General features: G+C 61.0%; 1 non-coding gene across 1 annotated transcript; it reads left to right on the forward strand.

Annotated features, from left to right (window-relative positions):
- The first annotated feature begins 7,587 nt into the window (after positions 1 to 7,587).
- On the forward strand, positions 7,588 to 9,402 carry LOC142768000 (small subunit ribosomal RNA). Its single transcript, XR_012885206.1, has one exon. It is a non-coding gene; the product is annotated as a small subunit ribosomal RNA (ribosomal RNA).
- The last annotated feature ends 1,411 nt before the right edge of the window (positions 9,403 to 10,813 follow it).

Here is a 10,813-nt window from a genome sequence, read left to right on the forward strand (position 1 = left end):
CCGCACCCGGGCTCGCCCCGGCAGACGCGTTTTTTTTTTCTTTCGCCCCGGCTGACGCAGTTTTCGCGCCGCCCCGGCTGACGCGGTTTCGTGCCGCCCCGGCAGACGCGGTTTTTTGCGCCGCCCCGGCTGACGCGGTTTTTGCCGCCCCGGCTGACGCAGTTCGGACTTTGCACTTTTTGGCTGAGCCTGGCTGGCGGCCCACTCACTCGATCGCCATGTCTGTTAGCCACAGTTTTCCCGGTGGTGCCGCACCCGGGCTCGCCCCGGCTGACGCAGTTTTCGCGCCGCCCCGGCTGACGCGGTTTCGTGCCGCCCCGGCAGACGCGGTTTTTGCGCCGCCCCGGCTGACGCGGTTTTTGCTGCCCCGGCTGACGCAGTTCGGACTTAGCACTTTTTGGGCTGAGCCTGGCTGGCGGCCCACTCACTCGATCGCCATGTCTGTTTGCCACAGTCTTCCCGGTGGTGCCGCACCCAGGCTCGCCCCGGCAGACGCGTTTTTTTTCTTTCGCCCCGGCAGACGTGGTTCCCCCCCCCCTTTTCGCTCGCCCCGGCTGACGAGGTTTTCGCGCCGCCCCGGCTGACGCAGTTTTCGCGCAGCCCCGGCTGACGCGGTTTCGTGCCGCCCCGGCTGACGCGGTTTTCGCGCCGCCCCGGCTGACGCGGTTTTTGCGTCGCCCCGGCTGACACGGTTCGGACTTTGCACTTTTCGGCTGTGCCTGGCTGGCGGCCCACTCACTCGATCGCCATGTCTGTTTGCCACAGTTTTCCCGGTGGTGCCGCACCCGGGCTCGCCCCGGCTGATGCAGTTTTCGCGCCGCCCCGGCTGACGCGGTTTCGTGCCGCCCCGGCAGACGCGGTTTTCGCGCCGCCCCGGCTGACGCGGTTTCGTGCCGCCCCGGCAGACGCAGTTCGGACTTAGTACTTTTCGGCTGTGCCTGGCTGGCGGCCCACTCACTCGATCGCCATGTCTGTTTGCCACAGTTTTCCCGGTGGTGCCGCACCCGGGCTCGCCCCGGCAGACGCGTTTTTTTTTCTTTCGCCCCGGCTGACGCAGATTTCGCGCCGCCCCGGCTGACGCGGTTTCGTGCCGCCCCGGCAGACGCGGTTTTTTGCGCCGCCCCGGCTGACGCGGTTTTTGCCGCCCCGGCTGACGCAGTTCGGACTTAGCACTTTTTGGCTGAGCCTGGCTGGCGGCCCACTCACTCGATCGCCATGTCTGTTTGCCACAGTTTTCCCGGTGGTGCCGCACCCGGGCTCGCCCCGGCTGACGCAGTTTTCGCGCCGCCCCGGCTGACGCGGTTTCGTGCCGCCCCGGCAGACGCGGTTTTTGCGCCGCCCCGGCTGACGCGGTTTGTGCCGCCCCGGCTGATGCAGTTCGGACTTAGCACTTTTCGGCTGTGCCTGGCTGGCGGCCCACTCACTCGATCGCCATGTCTGTTTGCCACAGTTTTCCCGGTGGTGCCGCACCCGGGCTCGCCCCGGCAGACGCGTTTTTTTTTTCTTTCGCCCCGGCTGACGCAGTTTTCGCGCCGCCCCGGCTAACGCGGTTTCGTGCCGCCCCGGCAGACGCGGTTTTTTGCGCCGCCCCGGCTGACGCGGTTTTTGCCGCCCCGGCTGACGCAGTTCGGACTTAGCACTTTTTGGCTGAGCCTGGCTGGCGACCCACTCACTCGATCGCCATGTCTGTTAGCCACAGTTTTCCCGGTGGTGCCGCACCCGGGCTCGCCCCGGCTGACGCAGTTTTCGCGCCGCCCCGGCTGACGCGGTTTCGTGCCGCCCCGGCAGACACGGTTTTTGCGCCGCCCCGGCTGACGCGGTTTTTGCTGCCCCGGCTGACGCAGTTCGGACTTAGCACTTTTTGGGCTGAGCCTGGCTGGCGGCCCACTCACTCGATCGCCATGTCTGTTTGCCACAGTCTTCCCGGTGGTGCCGCACCCAGGCTCGCCCCGGCAGACGCGTTTTTTTTTTCTTTCGCCCCGGCAGACGTGGTTCCCCCCCCCCTTTTCGCTCGCCCCGGCTGACGAGGTTTTCGCGCCGCCCCGGCTGACGCAGTTTTCGCGCAGCCCCGGCTGACGCGGTTTCGTGCCGCCCCGGCTGACGCGGTTTTCGCGCCGCCCCGGCTGACGCGGTTTTTGCGTCGCCCCGGCTGACACGGTTCGGACTTTGCACTTTTCGGCTGTGCCTGGCTGGCGGCCCACTCACTCGATCGCCATGTCTGTTTGCCACAGTTTTCCCGGTGGTGCCGCACCCGGGCTCGCCCCGGCAGACGCGTTTTTTTTTTCTTTCGCCCCGGCTGACGCAGTTTTCGCGCCGCCCCGGCTGACGCGGTTTCGTGCCGCCCCGGCAGACGCGGTTTTTTGCGCCGCCCCGGCTGACGCGGTTTTTGCCGCCCCGGCTGACGCAGTTCGGACTTTGCACTTTTTGGCTGAGCCTGGCTGGCGGCCCACTCACTCGATCGCCATGTCTGTTTGCCACAGTTTTCCCGGTGGTGCCGCACCCGGGCTCGCCCCGGCAGACGCGTTTTTTTTTCCTTCGCCCCGGCAGACGTGGTTCCCCCCCCCTCCGTCTTTCTTTCTGTTTTTTTTCGCCGCGGCTGAAGTGGATTTTTCGGTGCCTCGACGCCCCGGTAGTCGCGGTTTTTCCGTTTCCGCACGGCCCCGGCTGACGCTGCTCGGTCACAGTCGCCTTTTGTGGTGATTGCAGACTTCTTGAGCGCGGGTGTTTTTTTTTGTTGTTGTTGTTGTTTTATTACGCATTCGCTCCAGCAGACGCTGTTTAGACTTTTTGTTTCCTCTTTTATCCTGCGACGAGGTGACGAGGTTTATTCGGTGCCCCGCCGCCCCGGCTGAAGTGATTTTTCCTGTCCCGTGCCGCCCCGGCAGACGCGGTTTTTGCGCCGCCCCGACTGACGCGGTTTTTGCTGCCCCGGCTGACGCAGTTCGGACTTAGCACTTTTTGGGCTGAGCCTGGCTGGCGGCCCACTCACTCGATCGCCATGTCTGTTTGCCACAGTCTTCCCGGTGGTGCCGCACCCGGGCTCGCCCCGGCAGACGCGTTTTTTTTTCTTTCGCCCCGGCAGACGTGGTTCCCCCCCCCCTTTTCGCTCGCCCCGGCTGACGAGGTTTTCGCGCCGCCCCGGCTGACGCAGTTTTCGCGCAGCCCCGGCTGACGCGGTTTCGTGCCGCCCCGGCTGACGCGGTTTTCGCGCCGCCCCGGCTGACGCGGTTTTTGCGTCGCCCCGGCTGACACGGTTCGGACTTTGCACTTTTCGGCTGTGCCTGGCTGGCGGCCCACTCACTCGATCGCCATGTCTGTTTGCCACAGTTTTCCCGGTGGTGCCGCACCCGGGCTCGCCCCGGCAGACGCGTTTTTTTTTCTTTCGCCCCGGCTGACGCAGTTTTCGCGCCGCCCCGGCTGACGCGGTTTCGTGCCGCCCCGGCAGACGCGGTTTTTTGCGCCGCCCCGGCTGACGCGGTTTTTGCCGCCCCGGCTGACGCAGTTCGGACTTTGCACTTTTTGGCTGAGCCTGGCTGGCGGCCCACTCACTCGATCGCCATGTCTGTTTGCCACAGTTTTCCCGGTGGTGCCGCACCCGGGCTCGCCCCGGCAGACGCGTTTTTTTTTCCTTCGCCCCGGCAGACGTGGTTCCCCCCCCCCCCCCTCCGTCTTTCTTTCTGTTTTTTTTCGCCGCGGCTGAAGTGGATTTTTCGGTGCCTCGACGCCCCGGTAGTCGCGGTTTTTCCGTTTCCGCACGGCCCCGGCTGACGCTGCTCGGTCACAGTCGCCTTTTGTGGTGATTGCAGACTTCTTGAGCGCGGGTGTTTTTTTTTTGTTGTTGTTGTTGTTTTATTACGCATTCGCTCCAGCAGACGCTGTTTAGACTTTTTGTTTCCTCTTTTATCCTGCGACGAGGTGACGAGGTTTATTCGGTGCCCCGCCGCCCCGGCTGAAGTGATTTTTCCTGTCCCGTGCCGCCCCGGCTGACGCGGTTGGGACTTCGCGTTTGTTCGGCCGCCACGGGTTTTGGCGCACTCGCTCGGTTGCTTGTTGTTGCCACTTGTTGCGAACCCAGGTTTCTTGAGCGAGCGCGGGCGTTTTTTCTTCCTTTCTTTCTTTGTTCTATGTGTTAGCGAATCGGCCTTTAATATCACACGAGGACTCACAACCAACAATTTTCAGTTTGAAGTGTAAAAAATCTGCAGGTGTTGACGTAACTGACTTGCCCCGTACCCTTGAGTACATCCATGAAGTTCTCGTAGTACTACTAAATCGCATTATTCCAAGTGGAGAAATTCCCATAAACTTGCAAACCTCTACACGAAAATCGGTGCGCGTGATAAAGTTGAAAATTATCGTCCGATATCAAATGTGCCTTCTATAACACAAATTCTAGGAAAAAAAAACACTTGTTCGCCGTTTTCTGCGCCGTGACTGGCAGCACTCCGGCGAAGCGAAACGGGGTCGATTCGAGCACGATATCGGCGTCTTTCGACGTGCTCGCCGGCGACCGTCGCACGAGTACGTCGCACGAGCGCGTCTGCCGGGGCGCCGTTTGCGAAGCCGACGCAAAAGTGGGAACCGCCGCTCGGATGATCGCCGCTTTCGGCAGAGTGAGTGTTGGCACTCCGGGGAAGCGAAACAGCGTGAATGCGCCCACGAAATCGGCGTATTTTGAAGTACCCGCCGGCGACCGTCGCACGAGTACGGTAAACCACGTCAGCCGGGGCGTAGTTCGGGACGCCGACGAAAAAGTGGGAAGCGCAACTCGGATCTTCGCCGTTTTTGCAGGAGTGAGTGGCGGCCCTCCTGCGAGACCAAGAAGCATCGATTCGTGCACGAATTCGGCGCCTTTCGACGTGATCGCCGGCGACCGTCGCTCGAGTAGGGCAAACCGCGTCTGCCGGGGCGGGCTTCGGGACGCCGATGCGAAAGTGGGAAACGCTGCTCGGATGTTCGCCGTTTTTGGCCGAGTGAGTGCTGGCACTCCGGCGAAGCCAAACGGGGCCGATTACGGCACGATATCGGCGTCTTTCGACGTGCCCGCCGGCGACCGTCGCACGAGTACGGTAAACCGCGTCAGCCCGGGTGGAGTTCGGGACGCCGATGCGAAAGTGGAGAACGCCGCTCGGATCTTCGCCGTTTTTGGAGGAGTGAGTGGTGGCACTCCGGAGAAGCCAAGGAGCGCCAATTAGCGCACGATATCGGCGTCTTTCGACGCGCTCGCCGGCGACCGTCGCACGAGTAGGGCAAACCGCGTCTGCCGGGGCGGGGTTTACGACGCCGACGCAAAAGTGGGAACCGCCGCTCGGATGTTGGCCGTTTTTGGCAGAGTGAGTGCTGGCACTCCGGCGACGCGAAAGAGCGCGAATGCGCCCACGAAAGTGGCGTATTTGGACGTGCTTGACGGCGACCGCTGCAGGAGTACGAAAAACCACGTCAGCCGGGGCGAGCGACCCACGGCGGTCTGGGTGCTTATCGCTGCTATTATAGGGGCACCCCGGCAGACGCAAAAAAAAATTTTTTTTCGACATTCTTTTTTGCTCGTCGACCTCGGGTGACCCAGGTCGCAGTGGGAGCCGCGCACGAAAGCGGCGTCGCGAGACGGCTTCGCGGTCGCTAGTCGCACGAGCTCGGCAACCGCGTCTGCCGGGGCGGAGTTCGGGACGCCGACGGCTAAGTGGGAACCGCCGCTCGGATGTTCGCCGTTTGTGGCCGAGTGAGTGCTGGCACTCCGGCGAAGCCAAACGGGGCCGATTCCGGCACGATATCGGCGTCTTTCTACGTGCTCGCCGGCGACCGTCGCACGAGTACGGCAAAGTGCGTCTGCCGGGGCGGGGTTTGCGACGCGTACGCAATAGTGAGAACCGTCGCTCGGATGTTCGTCGTCTTTCGCCGAGCCAGTGCTGGCACTCCGGCGAAGCCGAACGGAGCCGATTCGGGCACGATATCGGCGTCTTTCCACGTGCTCGCCGGCGACCGTCGCACGAGTACGGTAAACCGCGTCAGCCGGGGCGGAGTTCGGGACGCCGATGCGAAAGTGGGAAGCGCCGCTCGGATCTTCGCCGTTTTTGGAGGAGTCAGTGGCGGCACTCCGGTGAAGCCAAGGTGCGCCAATTCGCGCACGATATCGGCGTCTTTCGACGTGCCCACCGGCCACCGTCGCACGAGTACGGCAAACCTCGTCTGCCGGGGCGGGGTTTGCGACGCCGACGCAAAAGTGGGAACCGCCGCTCGGATGTTCGCCGTTTTTGGCAGAGTGAGTGCTGGCACTCCGGCGAAGCGAAAGAGCGTGAATGCGCCCACGAAAGTAGCGTATTTGGACGTGCTTGACGGCGACCGCCGCAGGAGTACGAAAAACCACGTCAGCCGGGGCGAGCGACCCACGGCGGTCTGGGTGCTTATCGCTGCTATTATAGGGGCACCCCGGCAGACGCAGAAAGAAAAAAAAATGGGGACATGGCGTGCGTCACCGTGCGGCTTCGCAGCGTTGCCGAAGTCGCCGAGCCCTTCGACTGAGCCGAACGGCGGACAGGGAACGTTGGTCGGCCGTTCTAACCTGTCGGTGCCACGCCGAGACGTCGTTAAGGAAAACCGCGTCGTGGGCCTCTACGATGCCGTCGAGTCGTTGTACGTTTGGTGTCCAGCGTGTCGGCGGCGAGTAGCGGACACGTCGTTCACGACTTCGGTCTTTCGCAGTCGACGCGAACTTGCGGAGAGTCGTGGTGCCTCACGTTTTCGGCAGAAACCGTGGCGGAATTTTCCCGTGCGTGCGCGCACGACCTCGGTGCTGTGCCGTCAGCGTAGTGTTGCACAAACTCGTGGCCTACCCAAGGTGCGGTACGTTTGCGGCCGTATCCTCGGTGGGAATTTCGTGAGTAGGGTCGCAAATTCTACGACCTCGGCGGGTTTGAGAGAGACGTAGACTTGTGGCACGCTCAACGTGCCACACGTTTCGGGGCACACCCGCGGTGAAATTTTCTCGAGTACGCTCGTATTAGTGCCCAAGGAGGTCTGGGTACTTATCGCTGCTATTATGTGGGGGTTCTCGTGAGCGGAGTACGCGAAAGCGACCGGGTGTCTGATATGCGGCGGGCTTCGGCCTCGTCAAGCGTGTCCTCGGGTCTGCTCCAGGGGAATCCACGGCAGTCGTCTGCAGCCTCATCCGCTTGATGCGTTAGGGGCTGGTTGTCGGACGGTGCCGTTTTACCACGATATCGAGGTGTGTTCCGTGTCGTCCTCGGGCGATTCAGATGCGAAAGCGCCGAAGACGCGGGCGTGACCCGTCGTCTGGCGGCTTTGCAGTCTCGGCTCCGTTGCTAGTTCCGGCCGGTCCACCGACAGTGCAGCGGGCTTGGGCAACCCGCACGGCGCGACCGAGTCGATGCAACGAAAAAGAGCGAGCATGAACGTGCTTCTTGCCGCACGGCTCCCACTCGTCTTTCGGGAAGGTTGTGCCGTAGCGAGCTCGAACGCCGTCATCTCGGAGTGCAAAATAAGCGTGTTGGGGCGCCTGAAGGTGGCCTCCGCCGCACACAGACTGCGTCCGGCCCGCCGAAGGCGAGGACGGACGCGCAGTCGAACGATTACCTGGTTGATCCTGCCAGTAATCATATGCTTGTCTCAAAGATTAAGCCATGCATGTCTAAGTACATGCCGAAATAAGGCGAAACCGCGAATGGCTCATTAAATCAGTTATGGTTCCTTAGATCGTTTCTTCCTACTTGGATAACTGTGGCAATTCTAGAGCTAATACATGCAGTGAGCCTGGAGCCCTTTGGGTAACGGGTGCTTTTATTAGACCAAGATCGATCGGGTTTCGGCCCGTATTGTGTGGTGACTCTGGATAACTTTGTGCTGATCGCATGGCCACGAGCCGGCGACGTTTCTTTCAAGTGTCTGCCTTATCAACTTTCGATGGTAGGTTACTTGCTTACCATGGTTGTTACGGGTAACGGAGAATCAGGTTTCGATTCCGGAGAGGGAGCCTGAGAAACGGCTACCACATCCAAGGAAGGCAGCAGGCGCGCAAATTACCCACTCCCGGCACGGGGAGGTAGTGACGAAAAATAACAATACGGGACTCTTTTGAGGCCCCGTAATTGAAATGAGTACACTCTAAATCCTTTAACGAGGATCAATTGGAGGGCAAGTCTGGTGCCAGCAGCCGCGGTAATTCCAGCTCCAATAGCGTATACTAAAGCTGCTGCGGTTAAAAAGCTCGTAGTTGGATCTCAGTTCCAGACGAGTAGTGCATCTACCCGATGCGACGGCTCGGACTGAACATCATGCCGGTTCTTTCTTGGTGCACTTCATTGTGTGCCTCGAGATGGCCGGTGCTTTTACTTTGAAAAAATTAGAGTGCTCAACGCAGGCGAGTCGCCTGAATAAACTTGCATGGAATAATAGAACAAGACCTCGTTTCTGTTCTGTTGGTTTTTGGAATACGAGGTAATGATTAAGAGGGACGGACGGGGGCATTCGTATTGCGGCGCTAGAGGTGAAATTCTTGGACCGTCGCAAGACGAACTACTGCGAAAGCATTTGCCAAGAATGTTTTCATTGATCAAGAACGAAAGTCAGAGGTTCGAAGGCGATCAGATACCGCCCTAGTTCTGACCATAAACGATGCCAACCAGCGATCCGCCTGAGTTACTCAATTGACTCGGCGGGCAGCTTCCGGGAAACCAAGGTATTTGGGTTCCGGGGGAAGTATGGTTGCAAAGCTGAAACTTAAAGGAATTGACGGAAGGGCACCACCAGGAGTGGAGCCTGCGGCTTAATTTGACTCAACACGGGAAAACTTACCCGGCCCGGACACTGGGAGGATTGACAGATTGAGAGCTCTTTCTTGATTCGGTGGATGGTGGTGCATGGCCGTTCTTAGTTGGTGGAGCGATTTGTGTGGTTAATTCCGATAACGAACGAGACTCTAGCCTATTAAATAGGTGCGGGGTTCCCAGCACCTTACAACCTTCTTAGAGGGACAAGCGGCTCCTAGCCGCGCGAAACAGAGCAATAACAGGTCTGTGATGCCCTTAGATGTCCGGGGCCGCACGCGCGCTACACTGAAGGAAGCAGCGTGTCTTTATCCCTGTCTGAAAAGACTGGGTAACCCGTGGAACTTCTTTCGTGATTGGGATAGGGGCTTGCAATTGTTCCCCTTGAACGAGGAATTCCCAGTAAGCGCGAGTCATAAGCTCGCGTTGATTACGTCCCTGCCCTTTGTACACACCGCCCGTCGCTACTACCGATTGAATGATTTAGTGAGGTCTTCGGACCGATGTCCGGCGCGGCCTTTCGGTTGCGCCGGTCGGTTGGAAAGATGACCAAACTTGATCATTTAGAGGAAGTAAAAGTCGTAACAAGGTTTCCGTAGGTGAACCTGCGGAAGGATCATTAACGGATTGTGAAGGGTGAGCGCCTCAGCTGCGTCTGCGCCCGACACTTTCTGCCGCTGACCCCGTTTGGACGCGGGGTCGGCTTTTCCCCACGGGGCTGCCTGAATGTGGAGCGGCACCCCGTGACAAATTGTTGCGCCCAGCGGACGCCAACACCGCGACCTTGGACGGTCGGCCAGGTGGCGGACGCGGGTACAAACGGCGCAACGCACTCATAGGTCGGCTTTCGACCCGCCACTGCACCGTGGCTCGAAGCGCTCGAAATGCGCGACCCGACCGCTGCGGGACCGCCTAGTACTGTAAACAGGAGCGGCGGAGCGCGAACGGCGAGTCGTGGTTACGTCGGTAGAAGGCGAGGCTGCGCGTTCCCGAAACGCCAGCCGAGTGCCCTCCCGACCGTTCGAGCGTGCAAGAACGAGACCCGACAATCGCGCGGCGACTGCCAAGTACGAGAGGAACGGCACAAGCGTCGGCGGTCGGTCAAGGAACTGGCGATGTGACGGGTCCGCTGTGCACCAGTGCATACCGTCCCGCCGTCCGCGGCAAGCGCCTCCGCGTCCTCGGGTGACAGAGGCTGCCGGTCGGTTCTTGCAGGCGAAGGATCTCGCTGGCACCGGTTCGCGTTGACGCGCGGCCGGTCATGGCACGGCGATGCGACGGCCGAGGTGCGCAGTACTCGATGGAGGAACCGCACGCTCCGATGACCGTCCCGCCCTCCGCGGCGTATGCGTACCGACCGTAATGGTTGCAGCAGCGCCGGCCGGCTTTTGAATTCGCCACACGAAACACGGTGCGAGATCGCGGTTAGGGGAGCGTCGACGTTGCCAGGCGTTTTGCTTGCTGCCGAGGGAAAGGCGGCACGGCCACGTCGCGCTCGTCGCGATTAGCGGGTCTGCGCGCTTTGGGAAGGTGCCGCAACGACTTGCCGAAAGAGGAAGCACGGAAGAACGAGGGACTTGGACGTCCCGACAATTGAACGCACTTGCGGCCAGGCCCTTGCTGGCTTCGTTCTTCCGCCTCGAGTAGGCTCGTACGCGGCTCCGGCGCCGAAAGTGGTCCTTGGCACCGACTTCGGTGGACGTGGGAAGTGCTGCGCAAGTACGGCGCGCCTGGCTCCACCTGTTGGCTAAAGTAGGCAGCCGGATCGGCATTTTGGTGTGCGGTGGCAAACCGTGGATGCGAAAAAAGCTTGTGCGATTTCGTGGAACAAAAAGCGGGGGTCCCCCTTTTTATGCGGAGGAGACCGACCCGCCCGCCGTGGTGAACCGCGACGCCACGGTAAAAACGGGAGAGGCTTGTCGATGGGACCGTGCATCCCGCGCTCCACGGAGGCCGGGAGGCGGCCGCCCGAGGAAATGTGTAGCCGTCGAGGCCCGCATCTGCGTGCACTCTTATCCAAATGGGTGTACCGC

Source organism: Rhipicephalus microplus, chromosome 7, assembly GCF_043290135.1.
Source record: "Rhipicephalus microplus isolate Deutch F79 chromosome 7, USDA_Rmic, whole genome shotgun sequence".
Lineage (NCBI taxonomy): Eukaryota > Metazoa > Arthropoda > Arachnida > Ixodida > Ixodidae > Rhipicephalus > Rhipicephalus microplus.